Source organism: Rhinatrema bivittatum, chromosome 3, assembly GCF_901001135.1.
Source record: "Rhinatrema bivittatum chromosome 3, aRhiBiv1.1, whole genome shotgun sequence".
NCBI classification, from domain to species: Eukaryota; Metazoa; Chordata; class Amphibia; order Gymnophiona; family Rhinatrematidae; genus Rhinatrema; species Rhinatrema bivittatum.
In genome coordinates, this window is record NC_042617.1 from 336,728,295 (window position 1) to 336,754,603 (window position 26,309).

At 42.9% G+C, this 26,309-nt stretch overlaps 1 protein-coding gene and 1 non-coding gene across 2 annotated transcripts in view; both read right to left on the reverse strand.

Annotated features, from left to right (window-relative positions):
- Positions 1-26,309, reverse strand: part of GRIK2 (glutamate ionotropic receptor kainate type subunit 2) — a 1,473,996-nt gene that overhangs the window by 872,719 nt on the left and 574,968 nt on the right. The gene's annotated exons all lie outside the window — the stretch shown is intronic.
- Positions 13,217-13,289, reverse strand: TRNAK-CUU. Its single transcript has one exon. It is a non-coding gene; the product is annotated as a tRNA-Lys (tRNA).

Below are 26,309 nucleotides of genomic sequence, written 5' to 3' on the forward strand. Positions count from 1 at the left end.
CCTGTGACATAGTAAGGGCAAAGGCTTTCGGCGCCATTTTGATTACTGGAAGCGATGGCCCGAGTGCAGGAGATCGCTCCTGGACTGCTGCTGGTCCACCAGGGAGTTTTGGAAAGTCTTGGGGGGGATCAGGAGGGTGGGGGGTTGTAGTTAATTACATTTTAGCCGGGAAATGAATAAGAATTGAACGCATGAATGGATTGGGGCCCCCCTTGCCGAATGCAACGTATCTGCACCCCCCCCCCCCCCGATGAATACGAATACCGAATGTAACATATGCAGTCCCTCTGCACATTCCTACTATTTTGCCAGGCACCAATATCAGACTCATCAAGCCATTGTTTCCCACATCATCCCTGTAGCCCTTTTTAAAAATTGTCAACATATTGACCATCCTCCAGTCTTTTGGCATCATGGCTGTTTTAAATGAGAAGTTGCAAATCACCAGAAACAGGTTTGCAATTTTATGTTTGAGTTTATTTAGAATTGTAGGGTCAATACCATCTGGTTCCAGTAATTTATTGTTCTTTAGTCTGTCAATCTGATTTATTACATCCTCCAGTTTCAAAGTGATTTTGTTTAGTTACTCAGAGTCATCACCATCAAAAAAACGTTTATGGGGGGTCATGTGGGATGATGCGCTGATATGGACATGCTCCCTGTCGGCTCCAGGCATTGTGCTCCCAAAATCTACCGGCATCACCCGATAACAGCGAGTTACCTGATTAAAAAACCACGGGGTGTCAGCAACATATGTTGATTGTGCATTTTATGCAGCGATCTCCTCGGACGATGATGCCTCGCACAGGAAAAAAAGAAAAAGGGAAGGCCGCTGATCTCAAGATGGCGGCAACCACGAGCGAGGCAGCACAATCCCCCAAGCCTAGCGAACCCGATTACTGTGGCAATTCTTAAAGAAATGATCACAGAAGCGCTCGATGAAAAACTGGCTTCTATATCTTCCCAGCTCTCAGAGGTAAGAGCGGTGATCACAGAATGCACCCCCCGTATTGAACACATAGAGGGCCAGGTTTCTGCCACAGAGGACGATCTCGATGCCGAAGCTGCTCAGATCTCGGCACATGAAACCATCTTAAAAGAGTGCCAAGATAAAATTGATGACCTTGAGAACAGGTTGCAGCGGGCAAATTTACGTTTCTTTGGCTTACTCAAGGGAATAGAGGATCACAATCTGGAAGCAGTGCTGGAGAAATGGCTTCCCGAGGCCATTGGATTAAAGGCCCTGCAAGGCACGTTATGTATTGAAAGGGCCCACTGGTTGGGATCGCGGATGCTGACTGCTGACTGCTGACACCAGACTGCAAATCGCTATTACAAAGGTTTTAAACTACAGTAACAAGCATCAAATCTGGATCACCTATCGCAAACAATCAGAGCTTCTGTATCAAGGGCACAAGATTAGAATAATGCAGGAGTACTCTGCTAAAGTATCTCAGCAGCGTAGGAAATTCTCCTCGGTGTGTTCCCAACTGATTAACTTATACATAAAATTTGCTCTTCAATTTCCAGCCACTCTTAAAACATGGAATGAGGACACAGTCTTCACATTCCAAAGCTCAGAGGAAGCCCAGCGCTATGTGTCAAAGCAGAAGGGCACAGCATAAAAACCTTCTATCGGCAGCGTGCTGTGCACTCAGTTTGAATCACCAGCAACTGAGTCTCTTTATTTTATTCCATAAGATCTCACTACTTAGTGACCTTCGGGAGACAAGCTAACCCAGCCGTAGTGGGTTATGGAGATCAAGGACATACGTTATAGGACCAGCCGCTCCTAATCATACTGTTTGCTTTCTTTCTCTTATGGTTTTTGCAATGAATATGAAGGTTCTACAATTATAAATGCCATAGTATTTACATAAATTGGGCAATATACCGAGTGTTGGGTTTATAAGTACATTGTTTCATTTACAAGGTTGGGAGTGGGATGCCTGACCACTAGGGATGTGAATCGGGCTTCGGACAATTGAAAATATCGGACAATATTTTCAAAATCGTCAGAAATCAGGGGCTCCCCCAAAACGATAGGAAAACCCCACGATATTGATCGTGGGGGGTTCTCTTATCGTTTTGGGGGCAGGCGGGAAAAACGGCACACAAAAATAACCCCTAAACCCACCCCGACCCTTTAAAACTAATCTCTTAGCTTCCCCCACCCTCCCGACCCCCCAAAAAACTTTTTACAAGTACTTGGTAGTCCAGTGGGGGTCCCTGGAGTGATCTCCCGCTCCTGGGCCATCGGCTGCCACTATTCAAATTGGCGCAGATGGCCCTTTGCCCTTACCATGTGACAGGGTATCCGTGCCATTGGCCGGACCCTGTCACATGGTAGGAGCACTGGATGGCCAGCGCCATCTTGTGCTCCTACCATGTCACAGGGGCTGACCAATGGCACCAGTAGCTCCTGTGACATAGTAAGGGCAAAGGCTATCGGCGCCATTTTGAATACTGGCAGCCGACGGTCTGAGTGCAGGTCGCTCCTGGACCCCCGCTGGACTTTTGGCAAGTCTTGTGGGGGTCAGGAGGGTCCCCCAAGACTTGCCAAAAGCCCCTGGTGGTCCAGCAGGGGTCCGGGAGCGATCTCCTGTACTCGGGCCATCGGCTGCCAGTAATCAAAATGGCGCCGATAGCCTTTGCCCTTACTATGTCACAGGGGCTACCGGTGCCATTCGTCAGCCCCTGTCACATGGTAGGAGCACAAGATGGCATGGGCCATCCAGTGCTCCTACCATGTGACAGGGTTCGGCCAATGGCACGGATATACCCTGTCACATGGTAAGGGCAAAGGGCCATCGGCACCATTTTGATTAGTGGCAGCCGACGGCCCGGGAGCGGAAGATCGCTCCAGGGACCCCCACTGGACCACCAGGTACCTGTAAAAAGTTTTTTTTGGGGGGGGTCGGGAGGGTGGGGGAAGTTAAGATATTAGTTTTAAAGGGTCGGGGTGGGTTTTTTGTTTATTGGCTCGGGCGCAGCCGATAAACAAAAACGCAATTGGGCCCGATGAAAAAAAAACCACATGTGAATTGGAACCGGAATCCGAACCGATTCCGGTTCCGATTCACATCTCTACTGACCACCCACTGCAGAGACGCGTGGCCTTTACCTATCTCTAGTTATGGGGATAGAGTTTTTTGGAGTTTCTTTTTTATGTGGGTTTTTCTGCAATATCAATTGGGATTCTATGCAACTCGGGGGGGGGGGAGGAGTGGCGAGGGTTATAGGGTGGAGGTTAGCGTTCAACTTTACAGGGCTAAGCCACTAATGAGAGACGCAATAAGGAGGGGGGAGGGAGGGAGGACTAAGGGCTCAGGAAAAAAGAAAAATATAGAGATACCTTGGTATCAGGAAGGAGTGGTGCTCATAATGGCAATGAGAGGGGAACGGCTGGGAACCCTTCTCATCTGGTCTGTCTTATACTGGCTATATTATCAGGTCGAATCAAGGGGGATCACATGAGCAAGCTGATATCCTGGAATGTGCATGGCCTTGGATCGCCTATTAAGAGAAAGAAAGTGCTAACTCACTTAAAAAGCCTGAAGGCGGAAATAGCATGTGTGCAAGAGACTCATCTATCTGAGAAAGAAAGTAATAAGCTAAAGAGAGACTGGGTGGCCAATGTTGTCTTCACTGAGGCCCAAGGCTACAAGGCCAAAGTGGCAATACTTATTCATAGAAATACAGATTTCCAGCTAGGCAAAACTATTCATGACTCAGAGGGTAGGTACGTGATCATTCTGGGGAAATGGAAGGGCAAGACTATCACCCTATGTAATGTCTACGCTCCAAATGAACCACCTCAGACATTTTTTGCGCACCTAGCGAATGTGTTGATGTCCAACTTAGGGGCATTTATATGTAGCTGGGGATTTTAATTGTGTTCCTGATACTTCCCTAGTTCGGTCTTCTGCAAATCCAAACCATAACAGTCGCAGCCAGGGGGAGTGGAATACCTTTGTCAACAACTGGAGCTTTTAGATGTCTGGCAGATCCTGCATCCAACAGAGAAAGATTTTACCTTTTTCTCCAATCCCCAAAGATCCTTGTCTAGGATAGACTACATATTAGTGGCGAGGGATACATTTGCGCACATAGCGGAAGCAACTATAGAGCACCTGGTGATCTCGGATACCTCGCCCATCTACATCTCTTTCAAATCTGGAGCGGGATTACAGAAAAACAGGGTATGACACTTCACCGACTTCCTACGGGTGGATACACACTTTCGTAAGCACCTTCAAGAAAAATGGACAGAATATGCCACTCAATGACCTACAGACGCTTCAGTAATCCCTGCAGGAAGATTACTTTAAACGCCAGGCTGATCAAAAATATCAAGTTGTATGTTCACAGAATTGGTCGCGTTACATCTACTCGCTGCACCCCTGAAGAAGGAAATAAATCTGAAACCCTGCAGAGTCGGGCGTTCAGACAGCGAGCAGCATTGAGGACCTGAAAAGGATCCATTAACAGGACATTTAAAATATAGCCACGGCCGGGGAATATAAACACGTACCTGAAGGGAACCTAGCCTCATCGGACTCGCAGTACATTGTGGCATATGGTAACAAACCGCAGCACTTGATGATATCTTTTGCTAACTTAAAGATTCAAGCAACCAATGATTATACAATATTGCACCAGAAGCTTGCTCAGCTCTGATCGGTAACCTGTTATACTGTCTCAGGAACCGAGTGCTTTATGAAGGTTGCTTTAAAATACAGTAACAGTATTGCATAGTTCTATACAAGAGTGAGAAATCAATATATATATTTGACTCATAATGACCAGCATAAAGATAATGCTACATTATTCTGGCAAACGGGAAAGGCAGTTTTAAGCGGGGAAATTATTGCATATCTCCGCACCCACAATAGGAAAATAGACAGGGAAATCCTACGCTTAGAAGAAATCCTGAAAAAAACCGAGGGAGGCATATTTAAGTACAACTACTGATGATAACAGGAGAGCAAATTTTAGCACATTACACCAGCTAAATACTATCCTACACCTTAGGGCACACAAATCCTTACAAACTGCAAAGCACAATGTTTCCGTTATGGGAATAAAATTGGGAGACCTCTAGCCTGGTGAAAACTGTTAGGCAACGAACTTTTGTTAAGTCTATGAAAACTAAACAAGGCAAGCTAGTAGTAATGAATGACGAAATTGGAGAAGTATTCCGGATGTTTTATGAAACTTTATATGCCCAACATACACTCCCTGCTACTGGGAGGGAAGACCGTTTTTTCTCTGCTCTTACTGTGCCCCAGGTATTAGCGTCACATAACCAATTCCTAAATCGCCCCATCCAAACATATGAAGTAACTACAGCGATCAGTGAGGTAGCAGCAGGGAAGGCCCCGGGACCTGATGGGTTCTCGTATGACTTTTACAAACTGGTCAAGGACCATGTAGCAGTGCCCCTTATGAAGATTTTTATAGAGGGCTTGGAAAAAAATGATTTCCCACCGAACTTTAATAATGCTCATAGTATAGTCCTACCCAAACTGGGGAAATATCCGACTTTGTCGGAGTCTTATCATCCTATTTCATTGTTAAACAGTGATCTGAAACTTCTGGCTAAGATCCTAGCGAGTAGGCTCACTGTTCTGTTGCCTAGATTAATCTCGGACCCACAGGTAGGATTGGTTAGAGGAAGAAAAGCCATGGGGCATGTAATAAAGCTAATCACAGCCATGAAAAAGTGCCAGGAGCAAGGGATGAAAGCCTTAGCCATCAGATTTGATTCGGAGAAGTCTTTCGACCACCTGTCATGACCTTATATGTTCTCTGTCCTACAGAAATATGGCTTTCAAGGGGAGTTTTTTTTAACTATATCCAGCTGTTATATAGATCATCCACTTCTCAAATCCTCATTAATGGCATCAGTTCGGAGCAGATTCCCTTACAGAGGGGAGTGCAGCAGGGGTGTCCCCTATCCCCATTACTATACTTCCTCTCAATTGACCCATTACTACGTAAAATGACCAATGTTCAGATATTAGAGGATATGAAGGACTAAAAAAGGGGTTCAAAATAGCGGCATTTGCCAATGATGTCCTGATTTTTCTTACCAATCCCATGGAGGCTTTTCCCCTAGTATTAGACTTATAACCAGAATTTGGGTCATTCGCTGGGTTAAAGATTAATAGGGACAAATCGGAAGCCCTAGATATTAGCACACAGCTGAAATCCGAATGGGAGGGGTTTTCCCCCTAAAATGGGCAGTGCATAGTCTCAAGTATTTAGGAGTTGTGATCCCCGCTGCCCTGGAGAATGTCTATGTGGCTAATGTGGGTCCTAAGCTCAAATCTATCTTTAAAGCCTTTAAGAGGTGGGCGTCCCTTCCATTATCCCTGACATGATGAATTTACTTATTTCAGATAGTGATCCTCCCAAAATGGATGTATGTGCTCCAAATGTTGACATTATGGCTTAAGAAGAAGGACATTGCAGCTGTTAATACCGCCCTTAGTAGATTTCTTTGGGGGGGGGGGGGGGGTTTGAGGCTAGAATAGCTTTACATACGTTGTAGGTGACTCACCAAAACAGCGGCTTGGGATGCCCAAGTCTCTACAGGTATAACATCGCCTGTAATTTGCACTTTGTTAAAGACTGTATATTTGGAACTTCTATGTTTACACCCTCTGCTCACTTACAGGATTGGTACGCGGGGGCGACATTAAACTCTTTGTTACATGCTGAACGGCGGCAATTACCTGCTGCTCTTAGGTCCCGCCTATTCCTTGGAACATGTCATAAAACCTGGACACAAATGTGTAGACTGATTCACCAACCAGTGGGAATCACACCATTAATGCACATTACAAATAATCCACACTTTCTTCCTGGGACAGGCCCATCCATATTTTCTAAATGGCAAAGGCAGGGGCTTGAATTTATTCATCAACTTTTACAACCCTCCAAGGGTGGACTGTATAGCTTCTCGGACATGCAACAGCAATATCTACTCCCAAAGATGGATTATTACGCATATGTTCAATTACGTCACTTTATGCTAAAACCATATCCAGTTGGAACAATCCTATAACCACCAGCACCTTGCTAGCTATGGTCATATGTGGAGACAAGAAGGGTCCATCCATATCCTCATTTTATAAGCAACTAGAAACAAATATTAAGGGGGCAGCCATAGAATCCTTGGTTCAGAAATGGGCTACATGGCCCAGTTTTTGGCTGTCTACCAAGGATATGACAGAGGTTTTTGCTAGTATTCATGATATTACTATAAATGAGACTTTATGGGAAACCCAATACAAATTCTTATGGCAAGGATATATAACCCCAGTACAGGTCTATCGATTGAAGATTACAGATACCCCAACATGCCTTAAATGTACACAAGCAGAGGGCACATTTTACCATTGCTTCTGGGATTGCCCTATTATTGCAGCATTCTGGGGTGATGTCCAAAAGCAATGCATTACAATTTGGGGACTAGAGATTCCTCAGGATCCGAACCTTTGGCTATTTGGGCGTACACATGCAGGAATCTTACTTGACCCTGGATTGATACTCTTTATCACAAAGGCGGCACTGGTAGTGAAAAAGATTATCTTAACCGTTTGGGTGGAGGATAAAGGCCTGGCACCAGAACACTGGTTCAAAAGATTGCTTAATATGTGTTCACATGAGATATTACTTTTTAATAGCTTGGGGATTAAAAGGAGCTATGCGGTGCGGGAGAGTTGGTCGAAACTGTTGGACTATTTCCAACTGAGGGTCATAACACAAAACCAGGAATAAAGGCTGTCCTGGGAAGCATCTTTTTTCTTGGGTCTTCCTTGTTGCGGTCCCTACCGCTTCCCTCCGGTTAGGGCCCAAACCCACCTACCTCCACTTCAGGGATCACCGCATTCCGCCCGCTCCAGACCCTGGGGGCTTCTCTCACTCCACGTGGCGGCCGCCATTACGTGCCTGCTTCCCTTCAGTCTCGCGTGCGAGGACATCCGTCTTGAGCGCTCAGCTCCCGGAAGCCTGGCCCCGCCCGTGCTGCTGACGTCACGCCCAAGTCCCAATATAACCGGCGCTCAAACTCTCTCTCATCGCCTTGCAACGAGGTTCACAACTCCATAGTTGTTCTTAGTTGCGTTCCTGGTGATCTCTACGTTGCCTGCTTCTGACTCCGGTTTGTTTCTGACTCCGCTTCAGCCTGCCTGCCTGCCTCTGACTCCGGTTTGCCTCTGACTCCGCTTCTGCCTGCTGCCTGCTGCCTGCCTCTGACTCCGCTTCTGCCTGCTGCCTGCCTCCGACTCCGGTTTGCCTCTGACTCCGCTTCTGCCTGCAGCCAGCCTCTGACTCCGACCTGCTTCCAACTCCGCTTCAGCCTACAGCCTGCTTCAGACTCCGGTTTGCTACAGACTCCGCAGCCGCCTGCTGCCCTGCCTTCAGCCAGCCCTCGGCCCTGTACAGCCGGTCCCCTGCCTCCTGGGTACCTTGGACTTCCTATCCTTCCTGCTTGCTCTGGTCCCGGTCTACGCCTATCTCAGCCTCTGGGCTTTCTGTCTCAATTCCAAGTCCCGAGGACCCGGTACCCTACGGGCTCCTCCCGGGGGGTCCCTGGTTCCTGGGTGAACACCTCCTGCTTGTGGCTCCGCCCCCCAGCCTACCCTGTCTCCCTAGGTAGGCCGGCCCAAGGGTCCACTATCTCTCCAGCAGTGTCCAACTGCAACATTCCTTCACCAAGAGCACTAATGGTCACTCCCATTGTCTGCCGGTAACAGGGTATACGAGCCTGAAAGTTTCCTCACTCCTGATGGGGGCAAAAATGGAGGGGGAAGGGTGGGTGGGGGGATCGGAGGGGGAGGACAGAATCTAGGGGTAAAACTAGTGGTAACAATTTATATGCATCGCTAACAGGGGCATTATGGCGGGGCTATTCTATAGGATGATTAGCTGTTATGAAAATTTTCTACTATTGAATGTTGATTGTTTACTGTTAAATCAGTTTTTTCAATTACAAACCACTCAACAGCTGTTATGTTTGAATGAGCAGATCAGATCAGAGCATAGGGGCACTGTAAAGATGCTTTGCTAATCATCAAAGCCGTGAATGTGGTTTACTGTATTTTGCTCATAGATTGTTGTAGAAGCTGGCAGTTTTGTATTTTACCACTGAAAAAACAAAAAAAAAAGTTTACAGTGTGAGTATGACCCCCAACATCCTCCTTGGAAAAGACAGAGGAAAAGAATTTGTTTAGTTATTCTGCTATTTTCTTGTCCTCCCTGAGAATCCTTTTTCCCTTTCACCATCTAGAGGCCCAATTGACTCCCTCACAGGCTTTTTTTCTTCAAATATATTTGAAAATGTTTTTTATTACTTGTTTTTACCTCTAACAAGCTTCTTTTCAAATTCTTATCTTGCTTAATTACTTTTTTATATCTAATTTGTCAGTGCTTATGCTCTTCCCCACTTTACTCATTTGTGTCTGTTTTCCATTTTTTGAATGTTGCCTTTTGGCTTTAATTGCCTCTTTCTTCTCACTATTAAACCACACCAGCAGTCATCTGGTTTTCTTTCAACCTGCTTTAATGCATGCAATACATTTTATCTGGACCTCTAAAAAATCATTTTTTGCAAAATGAATACATACATAGTTTTTAAAATTGTACTTTAATAATTAAATACTTTGAGTATAAATTATCAAAGACTTAAGCAGGATTATTGTGCATAATATTGTCATATACGAGTATAAGTAGCTTTGGGTAGGCCTAGCAAATTTTCAAAAGTTTGGAAGTATGCATGTACTTTTGCTGCATAAAAATGTATGTGTAAAAAAGAAGCCATTTTTCAGAGAATTTCAAGGGCATTCATAGGAGGCATCAGAAAATATGTACACATTCACGTATTCTATAAGAAGAGAACACACTTATGTCATCAACATATGCACATGCTTGAACTCCTGCTAATTACATCATGGAAATTAAATCTGACTTCATTTCTTTTGCAGTTATTAGATGGGGGGTTTAGGGCACATGGTGAAGCATGTGGGTAAACTAGTGGCGATCTCAGCAAACTGGTGGTTGGAATTACATGTCAAGTATGTATATTCATAAGCAAGATTCAAGCATGCATCGGCCAATTTTATACACCACCAGCCTCCATGCATAAACTATGGGTTATTATGTACATATTTTACAATTTTGCATGGAAAATACTTGCATGTATTTTCATAAAATAGGTATACAAAATGGTGGTAATTTTAAAACATTTACAAGCTTAAACTGAGTTTTACATGTGTAAATGCTCTTTACCCTTGTTAGTGACTTTTAAAAATGGCTACAATACATACCATTGAATTGTCCATAGGATTTACCTGTGTTAAATGCACTTAACATGGCTAAATATTTTGAAAATTGATACAAAAGTATGTTACATTTACATGCATAAATAATTTCTCTAAAATGTAGATCCCTGCATAAAAATAATTTGTGCATACTGAAACATATGTGCATACTTTTGGGGCAGAGGTAGATAATATTTTATAAATGTTGCCGCTCATTTATGCATGTAAATCAGCTTTCGAAAACTGCCCGGGGTGAAGGGTGATGGTTGGAAAGAGAAAAGTAATTTGATTACACATTCCCTTTTTCTGCAGTCATGGTACACATTCCAAGCAATAGAGTTGGGGGTGGAGAAAACATTTGCAAGCCTATTTTTCAATTTTGAAAGTATGTGAGTAAATGTACATGCAGAAAATTACACCTGGAATACTGTGTCCAGTTTGGAGGTCACACCCCCAAAACTGTATAGGTAAAAAGAGGCAATCCAGAAAAGGGGGATCAACATGCTTCAGATTCTGCATCATAAGCCCTTTGAAATGAGCCATTAATACCTAAACTTGTATACCATGTAAGAGAGAGGAGTTATGATGAAGATACTTAAATACCTGTAATATATAAATAATGCATCTGAAGTTGCATTTGCAGTGGAAAAGACACTCCTGATATGAAGTTGAAAGATCAGGATTTGGAACTATTTCTTCATTGAACAGGCAGTGGATGCATGGTACAGCCTTCTGGGAGAGGTAGTGGAGATACAACCATTAACAGAATTCAAGAAGGCATAGGATAAGAACCAAAACTCTTATCTAGGTCGACCTTAGAGTCTTGTTTAACCCTGAAACAGGCAAAAGTCAATAGGAGAAAAACATTCCTTTGTGAATGACTTTTCATCTCATCACAACACAGGCTTTAATTGACATGATAACTGACTTATTGAAATTTAAAAAGGATGATAATAAGTACAGCAAATGATATTAGGAAAGGTGATCTCCCGTTCAATGATCAGTTTTCCAGACAGATGAAGGCAATAATACTATTGAGGTCTAAGATGTTTCCCATGACTATGCTCTAATTTATTGTAAGTCGCTGCTTGCATTTAAATGATCTTCAATGGTGCCCTCTCGCTGTCACCTCAATCTTGTTCAGCATGTATACTGCATCAGTTTAAGTGCTTAATGAGATCAACCAACAAAGCGGCATCTTGATCAAGAATTCCACTTGGACAAGGACCGCCAACTGTGTATTCCCCAATCAGAAGAACGTCCCTATTAATGCAGCCCAAGCAGTTACCCTACATTTGACCTCAGACTTGCTTTTTCTATTTTCATGAATTACCTGTGTTTTAGGAAGATTCTGAGTTATTTATAAGAACTTGTGTCACACATAGACAATGGCTGTACAGAGGAACTTCTGTGTGTATTATTTAGCCCATGGGGTAGGCAACTCTGATTCGAGTGCCAGAAGCAGGTCTGCTTTTCAGGATAGCCACAATGAATAAGCATGAGATATATATGCTTACAGTCAAGGCACTGCATGCAAATATATCTCTTGCATATTCACATATTCATTATGGATATCCTGAAAACCAGGTCTGTTGTGGCCCTCGAGGACTAAAGTTGCCCTGATTTAGCCTGTAAGAATGACTTTGTACGTGGCACGAAAGGATTTGTAAAATATCCCATGTACAAAATACCAATTGCTAGGTTGTTCCTGTTCTGGTTCTAACTATATTAAGCTAAAAGTGTTGAATCTATAATTCCTGTGCTAACCATACTCCTGTGGGAAGCTATGCAATGTGAGAACTCCTGCACAGTACTTCTGCAGGAGACTTCTGAGGAACAATGTGTGCTACTGGAAACGGTGCTGGCGGTGAAAAAGGGGAGGTATTCTTCTTTGAGGCTAGTGCACTTACTATTTTTCCCACAGCTATAAAGAACCGGATTCACTGATGCCTTTCCCCCATTCTGTATCTATAAGAAAAAACCATGATGAAGTAGCTGAAAATGGAAAAAAAAAGCAAAAACCCTTTTAATATAGCTAACACTAATAGTACTGAACTAATATCCCATCCCAATTAGATAGTGCTATTTTGAAGTTACCATGATCTTGCAGATGGGACGTTAAACTAATCTTCTGTGGACTCTGCAAACTTTAGAAAGATACAGATATTATAATCTATTTCACTAAATTCCCCAAATCTGGCATTCCTCCATTAATCCCACATTTATACATTTTCCACTTATATTAACAGCAGTAAAAAAAAGTTTCTCTCCCTACTGCTCAGTGAAAAACATCTGGGTCCATTTTAATTATTTTTACCTTGTATTTCTTTTTTACTTATGAATTTTGCATCATTTCAAGCATATGTTTTAATTGGGCTGTGATGGCAGCAAAGAGATGCACTGGATCAGGAGTTTCTGCAATGGGAATGGGAAGTTCAGGAGGGTCCAGGGGAGGGCAGAACAAGAAACACAGGCCCCAGAAGAGTTAATTATCAAATATAAAACAGCACTTTTCACTCGGTAAATAGCCTGACATGAAGTATTTCAAATACCTCGCGTTAAATGAGCCCTGGCACCATGAATATTAAATGAGTTCATTAGTATACAAATGCACGCTAATGAGCTCATTAATACCTAATCAATGTAAATCAAATAATGTGGCATACTGTGTTATTTGAACTAAAGATAGCAACTCTTGAGTTGCTAACTCACGTCTCAATTCACCCACGGCCTAGCATTAAAGGGGCTGCTTGGCCACAAAAAAATGGCACCCCTGAAGAAGGTTGGGGGGGGGGGGGGATCTCTCAGCACTGCTTATCACCACCAGCAAGGGCTATGAGAGTAAGGTCCATCATCTTCCCTCCCTTGGTCTTGAAGTAAATACCCCTTGCCCAACATGGGGCTTGAACCCATGACTCTGAGATTAAGAGTCTCATGCTCTACCGACTGAGCTAGTCAGGCTTCTAGGAAAAGTAAAAAGTAATGGGATAGGTGGCGATGTCCTTTCGTGGATTACAAACTGGCTAAAAGACAGGAAACAAAGAGTAGGATTAAATGGACAATTTTCTCAGTGGAAGGGAGTGGACAGTGGAGTGCCTCAGGGATCTGTATTGGGACCCTTACTTTTCAATATATTTATAAATGATCTGGAAAGAAATACGACGAGTGAGATAATCAAATTTGCAGATGACACAAAATTGTTCAGAGTAGTTAAATCACAAGCAGATTGTGATAAATTGCAGGAAGACCTTGTGAGACTGGAAAATTGGGCATCCAAATGGCAGATGAAATTTAATGTGGATAAGTGCAAGGTGATGCATATAGGGAAAAATAACCCATGCTATAATTACACAATGTTGGGTTCCATATTAGGTGCTACAACCCAAGAAAGAGATCTAGGAGTCATAGTGGATAACACATTGAAATCGTCAGTACAGTGTGCAGCGGCAGTCAAAAAAGCAAACAGAATGTTGGGAATTATTAGAAAGGGAATGGTGAATAAAATGGAAAATGTCATAATGCCTCTGTATCGCTCCATGGTGAGACCGCACCTTGAATACTGTGTACAATTCTGGTCGCCGCATCTCAAAAAAGATATAATTGCGATGGAGAAGGTACAGAGAAGGGCTACCAAAATGATTAGGGGGATGGAACAGCTCCTCTATGAGGAAAGACTAAAGAGGTTAGGACTTTTCAGCTTGGAGAAGAGACGACTGAGGAGGGATATGATAGAGGTGTTTAAAATCATGAGAGGTCTAGAACGGGTAGATGTGAATCGGTTATTTACTCTTTCGGATAGTAGAAAGACTAGGGGGCACTCCATGAAGTTAGCATGGAGCACATTTAAAACTAATCGGAGAAAGTTCTTTTTTACTCAACGCACAATTAAACTCTGGAATTTGTTGCCAGAGGATGTGGTTAGTGCAGTTAGTATAGCTGTGTTTAAAAAAGGATTGGATAAGTTCTTGGAGGAGAAGTCCATTACCTGCTATTAAGTTCACTTAGAGAATAGCCACTGCCATTATAGCAATGGTAACATGGAATAGACTTAGTTTTTGGGCAATTGTCAGGTTCTTATGGCCTGGATTGGCCACTGTTGGAAACAGGATACTGGACTTGATGGACCCTTGGTCTGACCCAGTATGACATTTTCTTATGTTCTTATGTTTAAGTAAAAAGCCCCAGAAGTCTGGATAGACCCTCTGTCCCAACCTCTGGCCATCTTTGGAAGCAGTCATAGTATTCAATATTAAAAAAAAAAAAAAATTAAAGAACGATGGACACCCAGTCGCACTCTGCCCCTCCCTTTTTAGTTTAAAAATCTGGATCCTAGAGGCTGGCAGTCCGAGACCGTTCCTCCACCATAACCCACCGTCTAGAACTCTGCCTTTATTAAAAAAAAAAAAAAATAGCCCTGGAGGTCTAGTGAATTGCCCCCCTCACCCTCAAAAATACCTCCCTGGTGGTCATAGTAGACTCCAGGCCTCCTTTACCCTACCCTATCCCATTTCCCAGACCCTGTCTAACCTTAACAGTCATCAGGAGTGTGGTGGGGGCCCGCAGCACCCCCTACCTTCTGGTCTCATGATGGCCCATTCCCAAAATCACCACCACCCAGCATTTTCCCCTATAGGCTGTTTGAAAATCATCTTCTATAAATCCATGAGTACTTTGCATCTGTGGACCTTGTCCTTAGTTTTCAAAAGGAAAGTATGTTCATGTTTTCATGCGTGGGTACCCATGGACATTTGCACCTTCTTGTTGGTGTGGGTAAAATTTCTATAGAACAAGACATATATAGATTTGAAATCGCAGTCTACATGCTCAATAATACAGTCCCACTGAACACGCAGACCTAGAGGAGCTAAGGGAAACAGAGAGATATATAGAGAGAGGACACCTTCAGGGACATGGTAGATCAGTCTCACCTCCACTCTAGCAGCCTTGTGCTGCTTTGGAGGGAAAAGGTCACCTGGAAGAAGAGCATAGTCTTGGTGTGGCAGGGAGCAATCCTCTGGCTAGGACAGGATTTCTCCAGAGATATGTTTATGCAGTGGGAGGGAAGAGTTAGGATGGCCATTGTAGTTAGTGATTCAGTCATTAGGAATGTAGATAGCTGGGTGGCGGGTGGGCATGAGGATTGCTTGCTAATTTGCCTGCCTGGTGCCTGGGTAGGAGACCTCATATGCCACCTAGACAGGATTTTAGACACTGCTAGGAAGGAGCCTAGCAATGATATATGAAGGTGCAAGCGGGAGGTTATGAAAGTCATATTTAGGTTTTTAGGTACAAAGTTGAAATCCAAAACCTCCAGGGCCCCAGAGGCAGGTAGAGCTCAGGAGTCTCTGTGCATGGATGAGACAATAGTATATGGAGGAGGTTTATTAAAAATCCAAAATTTATTTTTTTTTTGGAAGGGGGGGCTCTACCTTAACTAACATAGAACTAGGCTGCTGGCACTAACTTTTAAAAAGGAGATAAAGCAGTTTTTAAACTAGATGATGGGGAAAAGGCAATGGGCTGCTCAGGTTTGCATAGTTTGTAATGATGTATCCTAAAAGGATACTAACAACACAGGTAAGTTTATTCATTTATTTGAAATATTTTATAGCCCACTTGGTCTAAGTGTGTTACAACAAAATATGAAACATCATACAATAAAATATTAATTACAATCATAAATAAGTTGGAAAGTTAGTACATCCCAATAGAAAGGTCACAATAAATGTAAAAAAGAGCCCACGTGCCTTTAAGTAAAGAACAAACAGAGCTGAAAGATTCCGAATTACCCCTGTAAACTGATAAACAGGTTGTTAATACAAACAAAAAATATACTTTGAAATTTCTGTACACAAATGCTAGAAGTCTAAAAAATAAGATGGGAGAGATAGTGTATAGCACTGAATGAAGAGGTAGATATAATTGGTATATCAGAGAGTAATGGAAGAAGGATAACCAATGGACATTGTGATACCAGGGTAGAAAATATAACGCATTGATAGGATGTGTCAAAATGGTGGAGGGGTAGCACTATATATTAAATAGGGCATGGAATCAAACAGAATAAAAGCAAACAAAATGCTTTATGCATTTTGGATAGACATTTCATGTAAGAATGGGAATAGAATAGCATTGGGGGTGTATTACCATCCATCTGGCCAGAATGAACAGACAGACTAACAGAAATTAGTGAAGATAACAAATTTAGCAACATAGTAATAAGGGGTGATTTCAATTACTCCAGTATTGACTGGGTAAATCAGGACATGCTAAAGGTGGTACAAGAACCAATTACAGGGGGGAGCTATTTTAGACCCAATGAATAGTGGGACATAGTATTTCATGAGAAAATTAATGGTGTTGGGGTCATTGACAAAAATGATGAACAAATTTGGCTTTCAAAAGGAAGACTATGATAATATGAGGAAAATGTTTAGGAAAAAATTAAAGGGACGGATTTTAAAAGCTCTACGCGCATAAATCCAGTGGATTTACGCTTGCCGGGCATATTTTATAAAGGACCAGTGATGCGCGCAAAGCCTCAGGATGCGTCTAAGTCCCGGAGCTTCAAAAAAGGGGCAGTCCGGGGCGGGGCAGGGCAAGAGGCCTCCGGCACAGTGGCCATTTGCCACTGTGTTGGAGGATCACGTGCCAGAGGCAGGTGCAAAAGGTAAGATAGAGGTGGGGGGGGGGTTAGAAAAGGGCTAGAGGGTGGAAAGGTTAGGGGAAGGGGTGGGAAGGATAGATTAGGGGGGAGGGAATGGGGAAAGGCCACGGGCATCAGAGTGTGCAAGAGGCACTAGTGCACCACCCCCTTGCGCGCGCTGACCCCCGATTTTATAACATGCGTGCACCTGTGCACGCATGTTATAAAATTAGGCATCCACGTGTGCTCACTGGGTAGTGCGCGCACATGTACCATGTACGACCGTGTGTACCTTTGAAAATCTACCCCAAAAAGAGTAGCTGCAAAGATTAAGATTTAATATCAGGCATGGATATTCTTTAAAAATATCATCTTGAAAGTACAGTCCACATATTAAAAAGGTGGAAGGAAGGCCAAATGAATGCTGGCATAATTAAAAGGAGAGATGAAAGAAGTTTTTATAGCCAAAAGAATATCTTTAAAAAAATGAAAAAAAGAATTAGGAATAACAAGGAGGAGGAGAAGTCCATTACCTGCTATTAATTAAGTTGACTTAGAAATAGCCCCTGCTATTACTAGCAACAGTAACATGGAATAGACTTTGTTGTTGGGTACTTGCCAGGTTCTTATGGCCTGGATTGGCCACTGTTGGAAACAGGATGCTGGGCTTGATAGACCCTTGGTCTGACCCAGTATGGAATGTTCTTATGTTCTTAAGGCCATAGCAAAGAGGCAAAATATATTCTTTGCTTTAGTTTTTATTGAGGAACAATTGAGATAGAAACCCATGCCAGAAATGATATTTAAAGGTTAATATTCAGAGGAACTGAAACAAATCTCAGTGAACCTGGATGGTGAGATAGGTAAAATCAACAAACTAAGAAGTAGTAAATCACCTGGACTACATGGTATACATCCCAGAGTACTGAAAACTAAAAAAATAAATTTCAGATCTTTTATTAGTAATTTGTAAACTTGGAGGAAGGCCAATGTAATGCCAATTTATGAAAAGGGTTTCAGGCTCATTCAGGAAACTTCTTGATGTCAGTGCTGAATAAAAAGGTAGAAACTATTGTAAAGAACAAAGTTACTGAACATATAGATAGTCACAGTGTAATGGAACAAAGCCAGTAGAAATTTAGTCAAAGAAAGTCTTGCCTAACCAATCTGCTGCATTTTTTAAAGCATAAATAAACATGTGAATAAAGGTGAGCCAGTTGGTGTAGATGTAGTATATCTGGATTTTCAGAAAGCGTTTGACAGACTACTCTATGACAGACTCCAGAGGAAACTAAAAAGTCCTGGGTTAGGAGGCAATGTCCTATTGTGGATTGGGAACTGGTTAAAAGAGAGAAAACTAAGAGTAAGGCCAAATGATCAGTTTTTTCAAGGAAGAAAGGTTAATAGTGGAATGCCCCAGGGATCTGAATTGCCATCATTGCTTTTTAATACTGTACATTTAAAAATTACCTGGAAAAAGAAACAATGAGTGAGGTGATCAAATTTGCAGACGATACAAAATTATTCAAAGATTTAAATCACAAGAAGACTGTGAGAAATTGTGAGAGGACTTTGCAAGACTGTGAGCCTGGGTATATAAATGGGAGATGAAATTAAACGTGGACAAGTGCAAAGTAAAGCACTTAGGGAAGAGTAACCCAAATTATAACTGCACAATGCAAGGTTCCACATTAGGAGTCACCATTCAGGAAAAGGATCTGGGCGTCATCGTGGATAATACGTTGAAATCTTTTGCTCAGTGTGTAGCTTAAAAAGCAAATTGAATGCTAAGAATTATTAGAAAAAGGAATGATGAATAAAATAGAGAATATCATAAAGTTTCTGTATCGCTCCATGGTGAGACAGTACCTCAAGTATTGTGCGTAATTGTGGTTGCAGCATCTCGACAAAGATATAGTGGAATAAGAAAAGGTACAGAGTAAATTGGGGTCTAATTGTGGCAATATATGCTGATATATAATTTCCTTTTATTGTTTTCCTAATATCTTATGGATCATACTAGATATTGTCTATTTTTCTTGTCAATTTTTTTTTTTTTGTATATTTGACTTAAAATTCATAAATAAAGAATTAAAAAAAAAATAAAGAAAAGGCACAAAGAAGAGCAACCAAAGTGATAAAGGGAACAGAATGATTTCTCTAGGAGAAAATGCTAAAAAGTTTAATTATGGCTCTTCAGCTTGGAGAAGAAACGGCTGAAGAGCGATATCTACAGTATCTGAATATAATCAGCTTTTAAATGTCTGAAAGACAGAAAAGAAATTAATTAAATAAATACATAAGTTAAAGGTCTATAAAATAATAAGTGGATGGGAATAGGTAAAAACAAATTGGTTGTTTATTCTTTCAAAAAGTACAAAAACTAGGGGACACTCCAAAAAGTTATTAGGTAGTACATTTAAAACAAATAGGAGAAATGTTTTTTTTTACTGAGTGTATAATTAAGCTCTGGAATTAGTTGCCAGAGGATGTGGTAAAGGTTGCTAGTGTAGCTGAGTTTAAAAAATGTTTGGATAAGTTCCTGGAGGAAAAGTCCATAAATCATTTGTAAGGTGGACTTGCGGAAATCCACTGCTTATCCCTGGATGGGAAAACGCCATTCTGGGTTGTTTTGTTAGAAATTAACCCTTCAATAATAGGGTTGAATTAACATAAATTAGAAAGTTGTGAGCAGTAGTGAAATTCATGAAGGCCAGGGTTTAAGCCTTGACAATTGGCACCCCCTGCTCACATGTTTCAAACATTTGCTAATTCAAACCGTTTTTGTGTCTGTCCTTTGCTCTGAGTGCCTGCTTTAGTATCACCTCTTCACCTTCTGTTCCATACAATAGAGAGGCGGAGAAACAGGGATCAAGAGGGGAGGGTCTGGATTAGGGAACAGAGTGGATGTTCTCTTCTCTGTGTGCTCCAGGCTCAGCACTTCCTCTTCCCTGCAGGCTGCCTGAGGGGAGGGGGCTGGAGCAGAACACCCCTGCTGCTCTGCCTCTTAAGCCTGAAAAGAAGTGCAGGGACTGCCTTCCACCCCCATTTCCCCCCCCCCCCCCAAATTAAGCCCTGATAATGAGACTCCACAGGGATCTTGCAGTTCTGTCTGTACTTTGTACCCACAGGGCCACAGGCTCTTTCCCAATGGCAAACTCCTTGCGGAATTTGTCTATGAAAATGCGGCCAGCAGGCACAACATGGGTACGTCTGGCACATGGTGGAAGGTGGAATGTTATGGATGGAGATTTGAAAATGAAATCCCTACATGTATTTTTTTTTTCTGCAGGGAAGAGCAGTGGGAAACTTTTGAATATTGCCCCCCAAAATTTGTATCCTAAGTCTTAAATGCTGCTAAAATCTCAAAATTTCCAGATTGTCATCCACTTTTATGAGGGAAAGAGAAGTTTCTTAAGCACTAGTATACTACCAGCACTCAATTTGATTTTTTTTTTATTCCTAAGGAACTTAATAAGGCATCATATTTCTCACTTGAATGCATACATTTTATTCTGTACTAACTTTCATGTTATTTATTTATTTATTTAACAATTTTTTATATACCGGCATTCGTAGGACACATCATGTCGGTTCACATTTAACTGAGAAAGGAAATTACAATGAACGAGGATAGAGAGAGTCAACGATATTACAATGAACTAGGAACAAGGATAGAGAGAGTCAACGAGCAAGGATACAACTTTGTAAAACGAACTGGATGATGATTATGCATGTTAAGAGTAGGTATGCATCAGGATGTAAAGGGTGCATGTACCCTTAAGAACTTAACATATGAAATTATTTACAATAATAATATTAAATGTAGGGGCAGGGAGAAGGGGAAGGGGGTAGCGAGGAGGGGAAAGGAGAGGAGGGGGTAGGGGTATAGGAGAAAGTTAAGGCAATGGCACTTTCAAGGAAAGGCTGTTTGTAGGAAGAGAGGGGAGGGGTAGGGGAGAGGCAGCAGGGTGCTGGGGAAGGGTGGGGGGAGGGAGCAGGGGGGGAGCTGGGAAGGTGAGGGAGCTAGAATGGTAGGGGAGAGGGGGGAGCTGGGAATTTTATTTATTTATGTTAGTTCACATTGGTCCAGAAAATAGCAAGGACAGAGAGAATCCTGATTTATTTCACTGGAGAAGGGATTTGAACTTGAATATCAGGTAAGATCTTTGCAGACAAGAGCTGGGTGAAGAAAATGAATCTGAAAGTATTTTCATATTTGCAGAGCTCACTGAGGTGTCAGTGAGATTCGATCTGCTAGACAGCCAAGCAAGACATCTTTGACTTCTAGTTTAACTTGCTGAGAGAATACTTTTTTTGTATTGACCTTAGATGTAATATTACAGGCATCACAATGCCGAAGCACACCTGGCACGGAAATCACTGAAGATTAAAGAAAAGAATTAGTACTCGGAATAGTAGCAAAAATGCACTCCGTTCCCCATAAGATCAAAGCCAATGACTAGATCAGATGATAGGGAAAGGCAATTAGCAAGGGAAACTTTATGTTAATGAAGCACTGGAGCTTGTTAGGTCATCCTAATTATGCATACTAATCTCTTACTTCAGGCAGTGAACACCATTGAAGATTAATAGGTGCATAGGAAGGAGACATAAAAAGCAGCCCGTATTATTCACGCGACAGGGATTCATGGCCTGGGCCACTTGCTTCCTCATGCAAACATTTCATATTGTTCTCTGCCACCTTTATATCATTTCTGTTAATGCAAGCACCCACGTCTACCATCATTGTCTTCCTAACCCCAAAATAAGCACACTTCAAAACCGTAGTGCCAAAATAATCAATGTCACATACTGTATTACAAGACATTTCAAATATTAGTATGAACTACATAACAACGAACGTCAATCAGGTCCCGCGGTGCCCCACCCTCAGTTTAGCCAAATAGCCCCCTAAGGAAATCCCCCAACATTTATGGCTAATAGCCAGAACCATGTCATATTAGCATTATTAGCCCAGATCTAGGGTTTACTGCTGAACTCAGCCATTTGCCCAATCTGTGACGATATAACGTAAAGTGGAAACTGTACCCTGGCAATCAACTACATCTATTTGTACAACCTGCAGATACAATAAGCTGTTCAGGAAATAATGCTCCAGTTGAACAGTACTATTGTTCTCGAAAGACCCATTACTCCATGACAGGATCACTCATAGAATCTTGAACTCTTGGGACCCTGATCAATGATATGGGACATGTACTTAGGCCAATATCTGTGGGGTGTATTACCGTCCATCTGGCCAGAATGAACAAACAAACAATGAAATGTTAAAATAAATTAGGGAAACTAACAAAATCAGCAGCCCAGTAATAATGGGTGATTTCAATTACCCCAGTACTGACTGGGTGAATGTTACGTCAGGACATTCTAGAGAGGTAAAGTTCTTGGATGAAATAAATGACTGCTTCATGGAGCAGCTGGTACAAGAACCAACAAGAGGGGAATCTATTTTAGACCTAGTCCTTAGTGGAACACAGGATTTGGTGTGTTCGATCAAATTTGACTTAATAACTAGAGGAAGGGCACTAACAAAATCTAATGTGGCAGCATTTAAGTTTCAAAACGGTATGATAAAATGAGGAAAATGTTTAGGAAAAACTGAAAGGTGCAAATGCAAAGGTTAAGGGGCAGATTTTAAATACTTGCGCGAGCGCGTACTTTTGTTCGCGCAGCAGGTGTTAACAAAAATATGCTGGATTTTATAAGATACGCTCGTAGCGGCGCGTATCTTATAAAATCCGGGGTCGGCGCGCGCAAGGGGGTGCACATTTGTGCAACCTGCGCGCGCCAAGCCCAGCATGCGCTGCCTGTTTCCTCCAAGGCCGCTCCGATTTCGGAGCGGCCTCGGAGGGAACTTTCCTTCGCCCTCCCCCCACCTTCCCCTCCCTTCCCCTACCTAACCCACCCCCCAGGCCCTATCTAAACCCCCCCTTACCTTTGTCAGCAAAGTTACGCCTGCTGAAAGCAGGAGTAACTTTGCGCACGTCGGCCAGCTGCCCCGCTCCGTGGTCCGGTCCCGGGGGCTGTTCTGGAGGCCACAGCCACGCCCCCGGAATGCCCCCGGGCCGAAACCACGCCCACTTCACTGCCCCTGAAATGCCGCGCCTCACCCCCTAAACACCGCGTCATCCTGCCACGCCCCGACAGGAAGCCCTGGGACTTACGCACTTCCCGGGGCTCTGCGTGAGCCGGCGGCCTATGCAAAATAGACTTGCCGGCACGCTAGGGCCCTGTGCGCGTAAATCCGGAAGGATTTACGCACGCAGGGGTTTTAAAATCCGCCCCTAAGAGTTTAGATCAAGCATGGAGATTTTTAAAAATACCATCTAAAGCCTAGTGCACATTTATGCCCATCTGAATATAGGGGGAGTCTTGGGGTGCCTTTCTAACAGAAAGGTGTTGGTCTGGGTCTTTCCCTCCAAAGGGAGAGGCCACTGGACTTGGGCCCTCTCTCAACAAAGAGATGACTGAAGGAGAATCCTATCCTGGAAGAGTGGCTGGGACCCAAGGTTGGACTGCTCAAACTTCCAGAAGGCAGAAGAAGCTTAAGGGGTTCTAAGAGAGATTCCTGACAGGTGTTGGAGAAAATCAGTTTCTTCAAGGAAGGTGTGAGGTATTGTGTAGGAAATTTCCTCAGAACCCAAAGTCCAGCCACGATTACTGGGCCTGTTCCTCCTTAAGAACTCACCCAGCAAGGAATTATTGGTTAGGGAGGTTCCCTTCAGCCAGGGATAAGAAAGCAGGGCCCAGTGGGGTAGGGAAGGCCCCTGAAGAAAGAATGAAGCTTTGAGAAAGAGAAGCTGCCTTGGAGAAGAAAGGTCAACTGGAAAGAGAGGATCAATGTCATTGTTATCCACATGTACCAAGACAGCTGGTTCCTCCTCAGCACTATCTAAAATCCCATCTTGTGACACATGAGGTCTACTTTTTCATCAAGAAGGCAAGTTATCAAGCGATCCTCATGTCCACCAGCCATCCAGCCATCAACCTTTCTAATAATTGAATCCCCAACCACAACGGCCTTCCTAACCCTTCCCTCCTGAGCATGTGCCCCTGGAGACATATCCTTGTTATAAAGGGATACTACATTACCATCTAGGAAGCCCAGTGCACATTTATTCCATGCCTTAGAAAAGGTGGAAGAAAGGCTAAATAATTACTGGCATGGTTAAAAGGTGAGGCGACAGATGCTATAATAGCTAAAAAACATCTTACAAGAACTGGAAAAAGGATCCAAATGAAGAAAACAGGAAATAGCATAATCACTGGCAATTTAAATGGAAATCATTGATAAGGAAGGCAAAGAGAGAATTTGAAAAAAAAAGCTTGCCGTGGAAGGAAAAACTCATAATAAAGACTTCTACAGGTACATTCGAAGTTGAAAGCATGTGAGGGAATCAGATGGACCATTAGATGATCAAGGGGTAAAAGGGCTCATAAGGATGACAAAGCCATAGCAGAGAGACTAAATGAGTTCTTTGCTTCAACTGAGAAAGTTGTAAGAGAAAAACCCATGTTTGAAAAGATATTCAAAGGTAGTGATTCAGAGGAATTTATTGTATCTATGGACCTTTGGGCCAAGGCAGGATTGATTCTATCTGCAGGGAGGAACCCTGTTGGTTAGGGATGTGAATCGTGTGCCCGATCGTTTTAACGATCGGGTTCGGCAGGGGGGGGGGGGGGAATCTGATTGTTAGAGATGTGAATTGGGATCGGCTCCGATCCCAATTCACATCACTAATTTTTTTAGTAAGCCCCGCGCCGATAAAAAAACCCCACCCCGACCCTTTAAAATTACCACCTTAGCCTCCCCCACTCTCCCGACCCCCCCAAAACTTTTTACACATACCTGGTGGTCCAGGGGGGCTGCGGGGAGCGACCTCCCGTTCCCAGGCCATCAGCTGCGCTAAAATAAAAAATGGCGCCGATGGCCCTTTGCCCTTACCATGTGACAGGGTATCCGTGCCATTGGCCGGTCCCTGTCACATGGTAGGAGCACTGGATGGCCAGCGCCATCTTTAAAGATGGCCAGCGCCATCATAAAGATGGCGCCGGCCATCCACTGCTGCTGAGGTAAGTTGCTTCCAGGGAGCTGCCCTTATATAGGGCTGTGCTGATGATTTCATTACTAGGGACCATGATATAAATGTTCAATGTGCAGTATTGTTTATTAAAATATATTTATATTCCGCTCATATAATAAAATCATGCTGAGCAGATTACAAAGAATGAAACATTATCATAATCATACATTTTAACAAAACAATGATAAAAACACAGAATACTGCAAATACAAGGCTCCATTATAGTATTACACATTTCCAAAAGCCTTAATAAAAAGGACAGTTTTAAGCATTTTGCTAAACAATTTTATGTCCTGAATATATGTCAACTCTCTAATTCATTCCACAGTTTAACTTCTATGATAGAGAGCAGTTTCCTTGCTCCTTCCCAAAGCGGTGAAGGATGTTCTGATTTCCTCCAGGAAACCGTCAACCAGAAGAAACCATGTCTTCAAAAGGAAGATATATATTCAACCTAGTGTGTGACTGGCCTGCTGGACCCCCTCTCATGTGGCCTGAAGATCTTGCTGCAGTATCTATTCTTCCTCTTGTCCTCAGACCATAAGCCCTTTTCAGTCAAAATTAATTTCAGTGCCACTGTAGTATATCACCAGCAGGTAGTAGGGGCTCTGATCTCCCTCCATCCGCTGGTAGCAAGTTTTGTGAAAGAACTCTGGCCTTCCAAGCCTCCAATCAGTAAACCCTCAGTGCCTTTAGAGTCAATGTAGTCCTAGCTCAACTCCTGAAACCTCCTTTCAAAGCTCTCAAGTCAGTGGACTTGAAGTTTCTAACCTGGAAATGACTGTTTCTTATGACAAGAACTTCAGCATGAAGAGAAAGTGAACCACTGGCTACGGTTTCATATTCACCATACAGTAATAATAGGTTTGTTGTACAAAATCATCCGAAGTTCCATCTGAAAGTAGCATTTGCATTTCACATTAATCAAGCCATTGCACTATCGAAATTTTTTCCAAGACAACATGCACATAAAAGAGAAGGAAGGGTTAGGTCAGCTGTCAGTTTGTGATTCGATTATTAGGAATGTAGAAAGCCAGGTGGCTGGTGGGCATGAGGATCACCTGGGAACATGCCTACCTGGTGCGAAGATGGCGGACCTCACGCGTCATCTAGATAGGATTTTAGACAGTGCTGGGGAGAAGCCGGCTGTCATTGTACATGTGGGCACCAACGACACAGAAAACTGTGGGAGGGAGGCTCTGGAACCCACATTTAGGCTCTTAGGTA